The sequence below is a fragment of the Molothrus aeneus genome, chromosome 22 (assembly GCF_037042795.1).
Source record: "Molothrus aeneus isolate 106 chromosome 22, BPBGC_Maene_1.0, whole genome shotgun sequence".
Taxonomy (NCBI): Eukaryota; Metazoa; Chordata; class Aves; order Passeriformes; family Icteridae; genus Molothrus; species Molothrus aeneus.
The window spans coordinates 1088039-1103088 of record NC_089667.1 but is presented as its reverse complement, the minus strand read 5'-3'; positions in this window follow the sequence as shown (position 1 = coordinate 1103088).

Below are 15050 nucleotides of genomic sequence, written 5' to 3'. Positions count from 1 at the left end.
CCAGAGGGGATGTCCAGCCCCTAGAGGGGATGTGCAGCCCCCAGAGGGGATGTGCAGCCCCAGAGGGGACGTGCAGCCCACGCTGTCACACCTCGCGGGCTCCTTGGCAGCGGGGGCTGTGCACAGAGGCCTTTCCTGCCAAGTCACAGGATGCGATGACGGCGCGGCTGGGAAAAGCTTCAAACCAGCCCAAACAATCGGAGATTGTCTGCGGAGAGCGGGCTCTAAAATTGGCTCCTTGGATCAGCACCAGGCTCACCCCGGGGCCTTTGTCAGGAGCGCCGGGCCGGCAGCGCTGACGGAGAAGGAGCTAATCTCGCTTCCCATCTGCGCTTAGGCTCGGCTTAACCCGGCCGTGCCCGCCCCGCCGTGAGCCACGGGCATCCCGTGCCCTGCCCTGCCTGCAGGGGCCACACGGCTCAGGGGCCAGCAATTCCATCTTATTTACTGCCCTGAAAAGGTGCTTAGGAGCGTGCATCCCTGTTTCTGTGGGACTGAGGGATGGGGGGAAGAGTTGTGCTTTTTAAATGGATTTAGCACCAGGTGGGCTGAATTTGCTCCTCTTAAGTAAATCCCAGTTAGGTGGTGGCAGAGCCCCTCCTGTCCCTTGGGGTTTCTCATCATGAGGGCTCTGCCACAAAGCCACTGTAGAAGCACCAGGGTCTGGGGCAGGCATGGCAACACATTCCCATCAGCCATGAACGTTTTTCCTCACCTTTCAGCCTTGGCCCGGCATCCTCCTGGTCCAGCAGCCCAGAAGCGCTGCAGAGCTGCTCCCGAGGATGTGTCAAACACGGGCTGCGTGTGACCAACCCGGCAGAGCCTTGCCCTGCCCCGGCTGGGCACAGCAGCTGCTCCCAGCCCCACCCAGCGGCATCCCTGCAGCACCACCCAGCAACATCCCTGCAGCACCCCTGCAGCACCCCAGCAACACCCCAGCAACATCCCTGCAGCACCCCTGCAGCACCCCAGCAACACCCCAGCAACATCCCTGCAGCACCCCTGCAGCACCCCAGCAACACCCCTGCAGCATCCCAGCAACACCCCTGCAGCATCCCTGCAGCATCCCTCTGCCAGCCCTGCCCAGCCCATCCCATCCCAATCCATCCCATCCCAATCCATCCCATCCCAATCCATCCCATCCCATCCCATCCCATCCCATCCCATCCCATCCCATCCCATCCCATCCCATCCCATCCCATCCCATCCTGGCTCAGCCCAGCCTGGCCCAGCTGGGGAAAATTCAGACAAAAAGAACTCTGAAGGAAATCCAGAAGCAGGGAAGTGGCAGGCCAGGGGCTGTGTCAGATCAGACAGAGCCCCAGGAGGAAATAATCGGAACAAGGCTCTGGGACGTGCCTGGGATGGGACGGGATGGGATGGGATGGATTGGGATGGGATGGGATGGGATGGATTGGGATGGGATGGGATGGGATGGGATGGGATGGGATGGAGCAGGAATGGGGCTATTGGGATGGGATGGGATGGGATGGGATGGGATGGGATGGGATGGGATGGGATGGATTGGGATGGGATGGGATGGGATGGGATGGGATGGGATGGGATGGGATGGAGCAGGAATGGGGCTATTGGGATGGGATGGGATGGGATGGGATGGGATGGGATGGGATGGATTGGGATGGGATGGGATGGGATGGGATGGGATGGGATGGGATGGGATGGGATGGATTGGGATGGGATGGGATGGGATGGGATGGGATGGGATGGGATGGATTGGGATGGGATGGGATGGGATGGGATGGGATGGGATGGGATGGAGCAGGAATGGGGCTATTGGGATGGGATGGGATGGGATGGGATGGGATGGGATGGGATGGGATGGGATGGGATGGATTGGGATGGGATGGGATGGGATGGGATGGGATGGGATGGGATGGATTGGGATGGGATGGGATGGGATGGGATGGGATGGGATGGGATGGATTGGGATGGGATGGGATGGGATGGGATGGGATGGGATGGGATGGGATGGATTGGGATGGGATGGGATGTGCCAGGATCGTTCCCTGCCAGCCCTCTCTGGGCACTGCAGGCAGGAGCAGCCACTTCCCCGTCCCAGCCCATGGAGGGTAGAAGAGACCAGAAAATGGCGTTTTGGTGGAAAATCCTCTCTGTGACTGAACTCCTCAGTCTCAGTGGAAGGGGCTTTGCTTTCCTCAGGAGATTCCTCTCAATTCCACCAAAGCCAGGGAGCAAAGTGTTTCAGGCACTTCCCAAGCAGCCAGAACCATCCTGCTCTGCACACACCTTCTCCTCTAGGCACAGGGGGTCTCCAAACCCTGAACACCTCCAAGGCCCCTTCACCAATCCTGGCTCTGCAGCAGGGCAGCTGTAGGGGCTGAGGGCAAGTGCCCAGTGCCAGGGGGGTTGTGGTGGAAGCCCAGCACTGGGATAAATCTGTGAAACACATTTCAGCTCCAAAGGGATGTCTGTGGGATGAGAGGGCAGCAGTGGGGGGCAAAATCATTTGTCTCTCCAGGAGAAAGAGCTCAGGGCTGTGTGTGCAGGTGCTGGGGCTCACACAGGGGGAGGGCAGGGACTCACAGCAATATTGGGAAAACCACAGGAATTTATGGAGAAACAGGAGAAATGTGGAGAAACAGGGCTGGGGGAGCCGTGGGGCTCCCCAGGGCCCCCCACCCTGGCGAGGAGCCCCTTCGAGGGCAGAGGTGTGTCCCTCCTTCCCAGGGAACCTAGCCGGGGTCCATGGCAGAGCTGGAGTGGGTTTGGATCTGTGCACGGACACACAGGCAGGTCCTGGTGCAGGACACCCCGGTGCTGGTGGCACGAGGGGTGCCGTGGGTGTCCCGCGGTCGGAGCGGGTGTCCCCTGCCCCAGGTGACAGGAGTCACTGCCAGGTGACGGGGAGGCAATGCCAGCAGCGCTGCCTGCAGGGCCGAGTTCCCGGGCTGCGTTTACATTCCTGCAGGCTGCCTGTGCCAGAGCGCGGATTGCAGGCAGAGCTCTGCAGCTTGGAAACTTGGACGGCTCCGGCTGGTTTCACTCTCCCTCTGTCTCTCCCAGGCTCTTTCATTCATGCTTCCTCTCTCTTTTCCCCAGTGCATTTCTCACTCACGCTCTCATTCATGCTCGCTCGCTCATTCTCATTTTCCTGGCTGTATTTTTAGCTCCCTCGCCGTTCGGAGGATGTGAACATTATCCCTGAGTCATGACTTTGTGAGGAAGCAGCCAGCCAGGGCTCCCATTACAGCCCGGCAGGGCTCTTATCAGCTGCAGCACAGCCTTGCTGGGGAGGGGGCTTTATCTCTCCTCTCCCCTTCCTTTCCCTCCAGCTGCTGCAGCTCCGGCCCCTCTGCGAGCCCACGAGCCTCATCCCCCTCGGCCGTGTCGTGATGCAGAGGTTCAATCAAGATTGGCAGCCAGGAAATGGGAGTAAAGCGTGGGGGCCAAAGAGCATCATCCACCCTCCATCCTCCACCTTCCATCCTCATCCTCCCTCCTCCATCCCCGGCCCTGGGGCGCTGCCGCCGGGATCGTAGCCAGGGAAAAGGTGTCTGGCAGGGCTCTGGCTCCGAGAGCAGCCGGGTTATTCCCAGCCCGAGCAAACAGCCATGAGGTAATGGCACCTGTGGGCTGAGCGCTGAGCCTGCTCCGCGCCTGTAAACACAAAATCGCCCCCGAGGATTTCGCTGGCTCGCGGTCAGGTGGAAGCAGCGGCAAAGCTCGCAGCGGCTGTTTCCAGCCCGGCATGAGCCGTGGAAATGAAAAACATCCCACGTAGAAAGGATTGGAGCCACTCATTCATTTGGGATTCGTTCCGAAATGGCAGCGACATTGACGCGTCCTCTGCAGGGAACAAACAGGGGCAGGAGCAGCCCCAGGCGGTGCCCCCGCCTGCCTCCTGCCCCTGGGGCAGCCCGGATGATCTCCAGGTGTCCCCGGGGCGCTGCCGGGGCAGGCCGAGGCCAGAGGGCAGATTTCGGTGTGTCTGACGCAGCCCGAGCATCACGACAGGGCTGGGCTGCTCACGGCGCTGGGCGGGCGGCGCAGCTTCACCTTTCGGTGACATCCCGGCTGTTTTCAGCTCGCTTCCTCTGCCTTTCCTCTCTAACCTTTCTGTTATCTCCCTGATATTCTCTCCTCCCTTTTCCACCCCTCCGCTTATTTTAGCTGTCTCTTCCTGCCTGCTCGTGTGGCCGCTGCCCTGCCCTGGTCCCCTCCCGTGCCCCGTCCGTGCCAGAGGAGGGGTCACTGCCCTGCCCTCAGCTCCAGGGCAGAGCTGGCCCCATTTTCATCCCCATTCTGCCTCCCCAAATGTTGTTTCACCCCCAATCCCTGGGAACAGAACTTCTTGCCCCCTTTTCCTTACACACTGCTGGGCACTGGAGTCCCTGCAGGCTTTTCTCTGGCATGGATTGTGGTTATCCCTCACCATTTCCCCAAAAACCCATTTCTGCATCCCAAACACCTCTTCCTGCCCGTGCTGGCCACACTGATGCTCAGCCTCGGCTGCTCTTTCCAAGTTTAAACAGATCCTTGTGATCCTCTGCCCCCAGGAGATGCTCCCAATCCTTCACTCCTGACCTGCAGCCAGCAGCCAGACCTCCAGAACCTCCAGTCCTCTCTGTATTCCACCCTCAGGGCCATTGGTCCACCCCAGGAGGACAACAAAAGAGATGCCACTGGAAACTGCCAGGAGAGATGAAAGCTGACATGGGATCAGGAACCAGCCCAAGAAATTCAAGGAAGAAAAATCCACCCAGGGCTACCAAAGAAACAATCTTTGGGTCAGGAAATCCCAGGGCTGTGGCTCTTGGAGCTCAGAGAGGATCCCAGAGATGGATCAGGCCCTTTTCTCCTGTTTTGTCTCTGGTTCCCAGTAGGAGCCAAGAGTGGAGCTGCTGGTTTGGCTTAGCAGAACCATTTCTCTGCACCCCTCTGGGCTGTGGCTCTCTTCCCTGGGACAGACACAGAACTCTGGGAAAAAGGGATCTGGGCAGGGAATGTTTCCATCTTGGGCCATGGCAAGACACAAGGCAGTGGAGGGGGTGCTGACGGTGCAGGGTGTGTCCCTGTCACACCCTGGGGTACCCGGCGGCCAGAGGGGACCTGCAGGAACTGTTTGTGTAAGAAATGAGCCCTTTGCAGTCCCGAGTCAAAACACTCCCGCGGTGGAAATGGGGACTTCCTGGGCTGAGCCCCGTTGCTAAATAAAAGACAAAAGCAAGAGTAATTAGGTGCCATTAATTGTTGTTAAGAGGATTTTTGCTGGCAGCCAGCACTCCTCTCCAGGGCCACAGCCCGGCCTCACCCAGAAGGGCTGCAAGAACACTCACTGTGGCTCGGGGCTATTCCCAGTGCCCTGACTGACCCTTTCTGCCAGCCCCAGTGGGCACCAACCCTCCCACCCCCCCATCTCCTCTGGCCCTGCTCACACAGGGGCCAGGGGTGCTCTGGGGTGGGGTTGGCAGGAAAGGAGAGGACAACCCAGCACCACAGTGGGACCTGGCCCATTCCAGGCTAACCTGGAACAGCAAATCCGTGGATGCTCCCAGCTGGCAGCCCTGGGAATCCCAGCTGCCCTGTCTGTATCCCCATACAGTGCAAGGGAATGTGGAAATGATTTTCCTGCAAGGAGAGGCTGAAAGAATTAGGACTGTTCAGCCTGGAGAAGAAAAGGCTCCAGCGAGACTTTCAGTCTTCCAGGGCCTGAAGGAGCTCCAGGAGAGCTGGAGAGGGAATTTGGACAAGGGATGGAAGAACAGGACACAGGGAATGGCTCCCACTGCCAGAGGGCAGGGATGGATGGGATGGATGGAATGGATGGAAAGGAATTGTTCCCTGGGAGGGTGGGCAGGCCCTGGCACAGAGCAGCTGTGGCTGCCCCTGGATCCCAAGGCCAGGCTGGACAGGGCTGGGAGCACCTGGGACAGGGGAAGTTGTCCCTGCCCATGGCAGGGGTGGAATGAGATGGGATTTAAGGTTCCTTCCCACCCAAACCATTCCTGGATTTCATGGAAACACTTGTGGTGTGTTTGGCTTTGAGGGCAGTGCAGGGCGAGCCCTGGGCATGTTAAAAGGCTCCTGTGCCCCTGTCATTCACCTGTGCTCTGGCTTCTGTGCACTCCCATTAGAGTTTATTAATTATGATGGCTGTTATCTTCCCGTGAGATGGACACAGCCCTTGGCAGGCCCTGGGACACTGCTGAGAATCAGAAGCAATTCAATAATGAGGAGCCATTGCTGAGGCCCTGCTTTCACTCTGCCTCCCTGGTGAGGATCCCACTGGTCCTCACCCAGGGCAGAGCTGTGTCCCCCCAGCTCCACCTGGTGCTTTCACAGTGGTCCTGAAACTGAGAGAGGGGTGGCTCAGATTGGAAATCAAGAGGAAATTCCTCCCTGGGAGGGTGGGCAGGCCCTGGCACAGGGTGCCCAGAGCAGCTGGGGCTGCCCCTGGATCCCTGGCAGTGCCCAAGGCCAGGCTGGACAGGGCTTGGAGCAGCCTGGGACAGGGGAAAGTGTCCCTGCCATGGCAGGGGTGGAACTGGATAGGCTTTAACTCCCTCCTGACCTAAACCATTCTGGAATTCTGTGTTCCTGCTCAGAAACATCACAAATTTGTGAGGCTCAAGCAAGGATCCAAGCACTGCCAGAGCTGCTTCCCAAGCTGGGGAAGGGGATGCCAAGAGGGAATGCAGCCCTGGGGAAAGAAATAAGGGCATTTGGGGCTGAGACTTAAACTTTCTCCAAATTATTTTTATTTTTCCTTCAGTTCTCCCCAGGCACTCCCCCTTGTCCCTCCCTCTGCTCAGAGCAGGCATTCCCTCCCTGCTGAGGCCAGGGCAGGTGAGGAGAGGGCAGCCACTGCTGGGTCACCAGAGGGACCCAGAGCTCTGCAAACCTCCCCATGGGGAGGGGACATGAGCCCAGCCTCCATCCCAATGAGGACACAACATCCTTTTAGGGACCCTAGTGTAGGCACACTGTTTGTGGTGATTGGGATGGGGCTGAGCCTCATCCCCCATGGGTGCAGCTGTGAGCAGCACTGACAGCAATGAGCCATGGAGTGCCCAGGTGGGCTGAGCAACCACCCAGAGAACAGAGGGCACACAGGTGTAAGGCATGGGCATGAGGGGTACAAAAGGTTGGGCTAAAGAACAAGAAGGGCTGAGTTTTAAGCTTTCTGAAGTGGTGGGTGTTGCTCTGTGTGGGTTGAAGCTTCCTGAAATTGCCTAGAGACACTCTGGGTATCATGGTGTCTCAGCTGTGACCCCCTGGTGTCCCCAGGAGAGCTGCTGGGCAGCCAGAGCTGGCACCAAAGCAGAGCTCCCCCTCTGCCCAGGGATTTGTTTCTCCTGACTCCAGACATGGAATGTATTTATAGATGGACATTTACAGAGAGAGGCCTGAAGAACAAGAGTGCCAATGCTTGCAGCCTTCTGAAGAGGTGTGGTGTTACTCTGTGTGGCTTGAAGCCTTCTGCCAGTCTGTGGTGATATTCTGTGTGTTCTGTGGTGTCCAGACTGTGCCAGGGGCTGTGACCCCACCTCACCTCAGACCCCGCTGGGGTCGGGGTAACCCCACATCCCACAGCCCAGAGTTTGCTCCCATTTTGGCATCCTACAAGTTGGGTTTGCATTTTCCAAGCCCCAAACCTTTGTATCTCCCCGTTCAAAGCGCTTCTTCAGCCGAACTCGGGGCAGCAGCGCCTCCCTGAACGCCGCAGCTCCTGAGCCCAGAGCGGCTTTGCTGCATCCCTGCCGCTCTCCCGGGCAGTGGGGAAGCACAGGGAGGAATTTCCTCCTGATCTCCTCCCAGGCAGTGGGGAAGCACAGGGAGGAATTTCCTCCTGATTTCCTCCCGGGCAGTGGGGAAGCACAGGGAGGAATTTCCTCCTGATTTCCTCCCGGGCAGTGGGGAAGCACAGGGAGGAATTTCCTCCTGATTTCCTCCCGGGCAGTGGGGAAGCACAGGGAGGAATTTCCTCCTGATTTCCTCCCGGGCAGTGGGGAAGCACAGGGAGGAATTTCCTCCTGATTTCCTCCCGGGCAGCTCGGCCGCCTCCTGAAGGCGATGCTCGCCCAGGTTCCCCCTGAGCTCCCCGGGCTGCTCAAGGAGGCTCCGGGCTCCTCCGACCGAAGGAATTTATTGTGCCCGATGCCGGCTTTGGCAGAAACCCCGGCTCTGCCCTGAGGTTTGTGCTGCGGGGATGGGGCCGGGAGTGCCCTGCTGGGGATTTGTCCTGCCCTGCTGGGCCGTTCCTTCCCCCTCGCAGGGTCTGGGGAAGCCCAGAGCCCTCGGGCCGTTTATCTCCGCAGCACATCTGCGGGCAGGGCACTGGTGTCCGACTGTCGGCAGCTGAGCTGCAGGGGGAGCTCAGGGGTCCGGCCCGGAGCGCAGCAGTGCCAGGGCAGGCACCGCCAGGGAGCAGCGCTGGAGCGCCCAGCACAGCGAGGGATCAGAGTCCCACAAGGTCTGGGCTGGGACACACCTTAAAGCCCATCTCATCATCCTCATCTCATCATCCTCATCTCTGCATCTCCCACTGCCCCAGGCTGCTCCAAGCCCCATCCAGCCTGGCCTTGGACACTGCCAGGGACCCCCGGCCTGGCCAGGTCCCTGCAGGGCATCCACACACAGCAGAGTCCGTGGGCACAGCACGGGACAAAGCCCCAGCTCTGCTGCAATTCCCATCCCCAGCACAAGCCAGTGGCTCCTTTTTGGATTTTGTTATCCTCGTTATTCAGCTGCAACTGGAGCACAAGGAAAGGGATCTGCCCACTGTCACCCTTTGCTTGGCAGAGTCGCTGCTGAGTCCCCTGATCTCCACAAACCCCTCAGGCTCAGTGCAGGATGCTGCCAGTGCTGCCCCTCCACCACTCACCACTGGCATTTATTTAAATTGTGCTAAAAGCTCATTTTCCAACTCAAAGAAAGAGCAAATAAAATCACCACCCGTGTTACAGCAAAGCCCCTCCATTCCTACACCTAAAATCAGAATCTTTCTTCCTTTCTCTCTCTCTTTCTCTCTCTCTCTCTTTCCCCCTTTTTCTCTCTTTCTTCTATCTCTCTCTTTTTTCTTTCTTTCTTCTCTCTCTCTTTATTCTCTCTCTTTTCCCTCCTTTTTTCTCTCCTTCTTCTCTCTTTTACCCTCTTTTTTCTCTCTTTCTCTTCTCTCTCTCTTCCCCCCCTTTTTTCTCTCTTTCTCTTTCTTTCTCTTTTACCCCCTTTTTTCTCTCTTTCTCTTTCTTTCTCTTTTTTCTTTCTTTCTTCTCTCTCTCTCTTTCTTCTCTCTCTTTTCCCTCCTTTTTTCTCTCCTTCTTCTCTCTCTTTTACCCCCTTTTTTTTCTCTCTTTCTCCTCTCTCTCTTTTTCTCCCTTTTTTCTCTCCTCCTTCTCTCTCTCTTTTCCCCCCTTTTTTCTCTCTTTCTCTTTTTTTTCATTCTTTCTTTCACTCTCTCTTTTTTTCTCTCTCTTTTTCTCTCCCTTTCTCTCTGTCTCTGCCCTGGGGGTAATGCAATAACACATTTTACCCCTCTCCCTTCCCCTTGCTCTCAGTATTCCATCAGTGCCACCTCCAAGCTCTCATCCATCAGCACAGGCTCTTGGCTTACAACGTTATGGTTTTGTTTCAATTAAAGGAAAAAGAGGAGGGAATGTAGAGGCATTTCCCCGCTGATGGAGCTGCTTGTTCGGAGGGTTCAGGTGGATCTGAGCTCTTTAAGGCAGTTTTAAACTGTCAACTTCACTTTAAAGCTTTAATCCTACATGAAAAACCTCGAGCCGCAGCAAAGCCGGGAGCGCTCCTGGTGCGTCTCATCACTTGCAGCCTTTCCTGGCATCTCTCGTTATTTTTTGCTGTATTTTCCTTTTTTCTAGGGCTAAATGTATGCACAGACGTTACATTTTGCTCTTCTCTGAAGTGACGCTCTCCGCTCCGCTGTTGTGGGGTTTTTTACAGCCTGCAGCGTCCCTGGGAGCCGCCTGCCCCCGTCCGGCCGCGCTGCGAGGCAGGGCTGGAGCCGAGCCCGGGAACGGAGGGACGGGGATGGGGATGGGGATGGGGACGGAGATGGGGATGGGGATGGGGATGGGGATGGGGATGGGGATGGGGATGGGGATGGGGATGGGGATGGGGACGGAGATGGGGATGGGGATGGGGATGGGGATGGGGATGGGGACGGGGATGGGGATGGAGCCCCCCGACCCCGGGAAGGGAGGGATGGGGATGGGGATGGGGATGGGGATGAGGCTGGAGCCGAGCCCGGGAACGGAGGGACGGGGATGGGGATGGAGATGGAGCCCCCCGACCCCGGGAAGGGAGCGATGGGGATGGATGGGGACAGGGATGGGGATGGGGCTGGAGTCCCCCGACCTCTCGGAAAGGGCAGGATGGGGCTGGGGCTGGAGCTGGAGCCCCCCGACTTCCAGGGAAAGGCAGGGATGGGGATGGGGCTGGAGTCCCCTGCTCCCCGGGAAGGGAGGGATTGGGATGGAGCCCCCCCACTCCCAGGAAAGGGAGGGATGGGGCTGGAATCCCCCGCTCCCGGGGAAGGGAGGGATGAGAATGGGGATGGAGCCCCTGGGAAGGGAGGGATAGGAAAGGGGATGGGCATGGAGCCCCCGCTCCCAGGGAAGAGGGAGATGGGGATGGGGCTGGAGCCCCCCGACTTCCCGGGAAGGGAGGGATGGGGCTGGAATCCCCTGCTCCGGGGGAAGGGAGGGATTGGGATGGAGCCCCCGATTTCCCAGGAAGGGCAGGGATGGGGCTGGAGCCCCCCCCTCCCCGGGAAGGGAGGGATGAGCCCGCCCAGCCAGGGGCAGCACAAACACTTTCCATCACGAGATCTGGCAGGTGCAGACAGTCTCAGGGCTGAAGAAAGGCTCCTTTTCTCCACTCTTTTCTCCTCCAAGGAGGCAGAAGTCACAAGTGAGATGCTCTTTTCGTATTAAATCATGTCAAACATGTCCAAGGATTAAATCTCCCAAACTCCCAAACTTTGGTCTCTGTGCTTTTGGCTTCACCTGTGCAAGACCTGGAGCACAAAGTGTCTGGTAACAGTTGCTGGATTGAGATTTTCATCTTCATCCTGATCTCAGTGGATCCCCTCCCTCCTGGCTTTCCTGGCTTGTTTTCCACATCCATCTCCTAAGTGCTGGAAAGAGCCAAAAATAAGTTATCCAAGCTCATCTCCTTTTGGCCACTGTATTGCAGGGCTGGGGAGTTCGCTCCAGCTTCCCCTGCTGTGGTAATTAGCTCAAGTTTAATTATTAAGAGTTTGCTTATGATGAGAGGGTGGAGGAGAGGCACCTCCAGGTGCTGAAGAGCTGGGAAGGGGAGGGATGGTGGAGAACCTTTGGCAATCATGGAGTGCCCAAGCTGGGAGCAGGAAGCTGGAACATTTGGAGGGCTTTGGGGGTAGAGTGAACCAAGCCCAGAGCAGAGATCATTTCCTGGGGAGTGACACTGCCTCAGGTGCCAGTGAGGGGAAATCTGCAGCACCGGGAGCTTTGCAGGCAGCTCAGAGGCTTTCCCACACCCCAGGGTGCTGCTCTGGCAGAGGCACGGGAGGAGCCTCCCACTTTGGCTGCAGATCTGAACCTGCACAGCCCTGGGAGCCAGAGAGGACCATCGATTATCCAGGCTGACTTCCCATCTAACTCAGGCCAGATGAGGCAGCCCCTCACCCTGCTCCCAGCCCCTGCTGCCTCCATTTCTCCTCCAAAATGCCATCCGGTCTTGATTTAAAGACTTCAAGAGATGGAGAATCCATCACTTCCCGTGGCAGCTTGTGCCAATGGTTATTGCTAATAAAGGAGGAAGTGATTTAGAGCTGGGCTTACATGTCAGGAGCCTCTCTGGGTAAAGGATGGCTCCCAGGCTGCCTCCCCCCTCAAGCAAAGCACAGAAGAAGGACTTGCCCCCAGGTGTGTCTGTTCTCTCCAATGTTGCAGTCGATGAACCTTAAGTTGGTCTTTTCTCTGTGAGCATCATCTTCTGAAGCCCATTGTGGCTGTGAAAACATTCCCTCAGCACATTCCCCAGAAGTTGGTTCTTTTTCCCTGAAAAATTCCCAGCATGTTTTACCAATGCACACAAGAAATCCTCCCTGGGAGCCTTCAGCCACCCTGCTCCTTCCAGCCCCCACGGGCTGCCAGACCAGCAGAAGTTCTGCAGAAAACACCCCCAGAACTCCCCAGTCCCTATTAATCCATGGCTCCTCCAGCCTCTCTCCCCTCCTCCTGGAGGAGCAGGGAAGAGCCCACTGGTCCCAGCCCTGCTGGGCTATCAGGACAGACAGACACGGACACCTGGGGCTGTCTCCTCCTTTCCAGGTTTCTGAGCTCCCATCCCTCAGCACTGGGACAGCCCCAGGCAGGGCTCAGCTCACCTGGACAGGGCACAGGGAGCAGGGACAGGGTTTGGGAGAGCTGCTCACAACTGGGACGTGCCTTGGGGGTGGGACCTGTGTCCCCTCCCTGTGCTCCTGCCTTGGACTCATCTTATTCCCATTGGAGCTGACAGGGAACTCATTCTGCAGTTTTCAGCTTCTTTTTCTGCCTCTGTCAAGGTCAGGATTGAAGCTCTCGAGATGGAATTTCATGTTCAGGTTTAGATGTTTATTATTTCTTACCTATATTACAAGTCATGAGTATATTACAAGTCATGGGTTCTACAGCATTCTACTAACAAGCTACACAATGGCTCACTATCTTTCTCTACAAGGTCTTTTAAGGCTAAACTGTCCAATTAAGAAATGACACCTAAATTATTTTCACTTTTAACCCAATAACCAACCACCTGTGCCTGCAATGTGGACTTTTCTGTCCAGTTACACAAAGCCACCCAAACCCATGGAGGAGAAGGTGAAGAGATGTCCCATATATATTGCTATATTCTAAAACCCCAAAATCTAAGTTTTCCACCACGTGATATTCACAGAATTCAATTCACAGAATGACCAGGTTGGAAGAGAGCTTCAAGATCATGGAGTCCAACCCAGCCCCAACACCTCAACTAAACCCTGGCACCCAGTGCCACATCCAGGCTTTGTTAAACACACCCAGGGATGGAGACTCCACCACCTCCCTGGGCAGAACATTCCAGAGCTTTATCACTCTATCTGTGAAAAACTTTTTCCTGCTATCCAGCCTGTATTTCCCTTGGTGCAGCTCGAGGCTGTGTGCTCTGGTTGTGTCAGTGCTGCTGGAGAAAGAGCCCAGCTCCACCTGGCCACAATCACACATTTCTATCCAAACCCCACACCCACAATCCCAGTTCTGTCATTCCATTTTGGAAGCTTCTCCACAGCCTCAGCTCAAATGCAGTGTTCTCCTGGGGGTCAGTGCCTGTCAGCACAGAAAGTCTGAAATTCTCATCATGCAGGACTCCAGCAGGCTGAGAATTCCAGAGGGGCTGAAATTCAGCAGGCTCAGAGGGCCCTGCTGACACCCAGGGCCCTGCTGGCAGAACTGGGATCTCTCCAGCTCCTGTCCCTCAGGCCACATGGAGTGTGCAGAACCAGATGTTCTCCTGGGTTATTTATATCCCTGGAATATTTGATGTTTCCTGCTTTATTAAAGGACTCCAGGTCCCCAGGTCATTTTTCAGAGCAGCGAGGGCCACAGGAGCTCCTGGAGCATCGCAGAGTCTGTCCCTGGCACAGAGCAGGAGGGAGGGAGGGAGGTGGGAGCTGCTCCTGGTGATTTAATGCTCTGAGATGGGAACTTGTGCATCCAGGAGGGCTCTGAGGGAGCGAATTTGGCACACACTGAGCACCTGGGTGAGTCCACCTGAAACTGCAGCTGTGGGAACTCCCTTGTTCCAATGCATTGAACCCTTCCCCTGCTGGATGAGGATTCCCAGCACTGCAGCTGAGTTCACCTGCAAAAGGAGCTGGAGAAGGTCTGAGCCAAAGCCATGGAGATTTTTTACTCCTCTCTGGCACTGGCTGCAGGGGACAGAGCTGCCATCAAATCTCAGCTCCCTCAGATCTTCCAAACTCAGACGGCAGAGATTTCCAGGATGAGGGAAAATGTCTCATGTGGTCTCAGCTCCTCGGCTGATTGACACAACCTCCCAGCCCAGGGACCACAGGCAGGGCAAAACATGGCATGGAGGAAGAATGGGGATGCAAATCCATCTGGAAGTTCATGGTTTGATAACCACATCCTCTGAAAGGGACAGGGCTGGGGTGGGAGGAGCAGGACTTCCATATCCCCTCTTCCCCCCGAACAAATGTGCCCAATTTCTCTCTTTGCTTACCAGAATCCCATCCCCATCCTCGGGATCTGAAACAGCCAGGGGTTCCTCAAAGCAGCAGCTTTGGCCTCGGTAGAAATGCTGTTTTCCCGAGCTGCCACAAGATGCCAGCATTTCAGAGAGTTCTGAGCTGGGAGCCGGGCGGAGGGAGAGCAGCTCGGGGCTCAGCCCCTCGGCTGTCCCCGGGATGTCCCCGAGCCCCTCTGTGCCCTCATGGACAGGGCACGAGCGTGGGCAAGGTGGGGGAAAGCGTCTGCATGGGAGCTGAGGGAAGGATCTGCACTGGAGGGGAGGAAAAGCATTTCTGTGGGAGGTGAGAAAAGTGTCTCCATGCCAGGTGAGGGAAGGGTCTCTGGGAGATACAGGAAAACATCTCCATAGCAGGTGAGGGAACTCATCTTCCCAGGGAGATGGACCAAAGCATCTGCTGGGGGAATGGAGGAAAATATCTTCCTGGGAAACAGAGGAGAGCACTTCCATGGCAGATGGAGGAGAGCCCCTTCCTGGGAGTGGAGCTGTGGCTGTCTGGGCTGCAGCAGAGCAGCTCTGCAGCTCCCTGTGGTGCCCAGCACATCCCTGAGCACATCCCTGAGCCTGGGAGGGCCACAGACCCTGAGGCTGGGCCGAGGCTGCCTCTTTCCATGCTCAAAGGAAACCTTCTCCTCCTCCTCCTCCTCCTCCTCCTCTTCCTGCACTGTGCACGTGCTTCTGTGAATCCTCCCTCAGCATCCCCAGGCACTTGCAGTAGCAGTTTTCCCTCTCACTTCCCCAAACAGAGAGAGCCAAACGAAGCAGTTCCCCATTTG